Raw genomic sequence first — 2668 nt, 5'->3', positions numbered from 1 at the left:
TAGAAAAGAGAAAAAAGCAAGTTTGGATATACAAGAGACATTCACTTTTTATAATATTACACTTTAATGAGCCATACCGCCAGTCCTGTTCAATTGAGAATCCTTCCTCACCTCCAAAGAGCACTCTTTCAGAAGACTACCTCAAATTAATTTCCTTCCTCTCTCATCAAAACAAATAATTTACATAGTTTATCATTTTTAGTATATCACGAATAGATGATGACATAATTACAGTGAATTTTCTGGGATCTCAAACATTACAAAGTCTTAGAAAAATGTTGCTGTCCTTCGTTTAGCACCACCTCCTGCCTCCAACGTAGTCTCTCTCAAGCAGGGCATTTCTTTTTGCCTAACTCTTTAGGTTTGCCAAAATTTAATAATAAATTCAGTTATGTATGTTCCCTTGGACACAGTATTTATGTAGAAATGCTACATGAGAATTCCCACTATGTAAAAGAACTTTATTCTTAGCATTATCCTTACATGCAAATGTATTTTCACAGAAAAGCAAGAGAGGTTCTGGAGAAAATGGGGAAGCAAACAGCAACAGATGAGTCTTCTTTTTTCTTTCTCTGGTTTCTGTTGCTCTTCTCAGTGTATATATTCATCCAGTATCATTTCATCTCCACCCATGTTGTTGTTGTTGTTGTGTGCTGTCCAGTCAACTATGACTCATAGTGACCCTATGAACAATGGCTCTGAACCTTGCCCTATCCTGAACCAACCTGGCCGTCTCTGACACACCTGACCCCACTGTCTTGGTCACTGTGTCAATCCATCTTATTCACAGTTTTCCTCTCCTGCACTGACTCCCTATCTTTCTAACCACGATGTTCTTCTCAAAGGACTGGTCCCTCCTGGTAACATTCCCAGAGCATGTAAGGTGCAGTTTTAAAATTTTGCCTCTACGGAGTAACCTGTTTTCACCTTCTCCAGGACAGATTTGTTTGTCCTCTGGGTAGTCTGTGGTATATTCAATACTCTTCTCCAGCACCGTAACTCAGACATTGATTCTCAGATGCGTAGTAAGCTACTGAAAAGACTATGACCTGGATCAGGTGCACCTTATTCTCTTGACTGATAATGTTGCTCTTTAGCCCTCTTGAGAGGTACTTGACAGCAGATTTTCCCAATGCAACTTGTCTTTGATTTCCTGACTGCTGGTGGAAAGGATATTGGTTGTGGATCTGAGGAAGATGAAATGGTTAACCTCAATCTTTTTCTCCATCTATTCGTAATGCTGCCTATTGGCCCAGTGGTGAGTCCTTGCTCTTCTGCAACAAACACATGATATTGTCATCTGTCCATATGTTTCCTCTCCATAAAAACTTCTTTTGTTGATGCAGAATATACAGTCATAAAAATATGCAAATGGCAAAGTATGGCTCAATACAATTCCACAAGGTGAACACATTCAAGCAAATGAAACTAGATTAAAAATAAAACATTACTTGAACCTCAAAAGGGCCCTTGTAACACTCTAAGGTCACCACATCTCCATTAAAGCTAACAAATAACTTCTAATACCTAATAGAAAGAAGCCTGCCTGCTTTTGATTTTTTAGAAACTGAATAATCCTTTTTAAGTGCCTGGCTTCAATTCTATGTTACAACATCCTTCATTGTCTTAGGTTTAATTATAGTTTTTTTAAAAAAGTCTTTTGTTTTCAATGCTATATTCTGTTTTAAGAATATGACTCTCATGAAGATCGACAGCATTAGAAATTCAATGGAGAGTTGCTAAAAGTCAACATCAACTTGACGACTATGACTTTGTTGTTGTGCACCACTGAGTTGGAACAGACCCATAGCTGACACTCTGGTGGGTTTTCAGAGGCAGTTACTGGCACGGGCAGAGACTGCCCATCCTTCTCCCATGGAGCAGCTGGTGGATTTGAATTGTGTGCTTTCAGGATTGCAGCACACCATGTGACAAGGCCACCAGAGCTCCCTGATGACAATGATTAGTAGTTAGTAAAATGGTAATATACTTGGGCTGTTTCCCCTTTAGGGAATTACAAATACTGCTGCTTTTGTAAACATCACACTATTGTTAGGTGCTATCAAGTCTCCTACAACTTACAGTGAGCCTATGAACCACAAATATGAATCATACCCTATCCTGTGGCTACTATGCTTAATGTAGTTTGTGTCAACTCATCTTGTTGAAGGTCTTCCTCAATTTCTCCACCTTTCCTAGAGTGGTATCTTATTTCAAGGACTAGCAACAATGTCAATCTAGAGACTAAGGTGTGCCTAATCCAGGCCATGGTCTTCACAATTACTTGTTATGCTTCAGAGAGCTGGACAATGACTAAGGATGACAGAATAATCGGTGCCTTCAAGTTCTTGTGCTGGAGAAGAGCCTTGAACATACCATGGACTGCCAAGAAAACAAATAGGTCTATCTTAGAGAGGGTGAAACCAAGTTTCTCCTTGGAGACTAGGATTTTGAAGCTCCAGTTCAGGCTGCTTTGATAAGGCTCCAGTTAACAGATGCTGCCCTGGATGTGCTCACCAAGTTGTGCCAAGAAATCTGGAGAACCACCACTTGGCCAACTGACTGGAAGAGATCTCTATTTGTTCCTACCCCAAAGAAAGGTGACCCAACAGAGTGTGGAAACTACAGAACAATCTCATTGATTTCACATGCAAGCAAGATTTTACTG

This window comes from Elephantulus edwardii, unplaced genomic scaffold, assembly GCF_000299155.1.
Source record: "Elephantulus edwardii isolate Elephantulus edwardi_28Jun2011 unplaced genomic scaffold, EleEdw1.0 scaffold00002, whole genome shotgun sequence".
Taxonomy (NCBI): domain Eukaryota; kingdom Metazoa; phylum Chordata; class Mammalia; order Macroscelidea; family Macroscelididae; genus Elephantulus; species Elephantulus edwardii.
Note: the sequence above shows the minus strand (reverse complement) of the source record.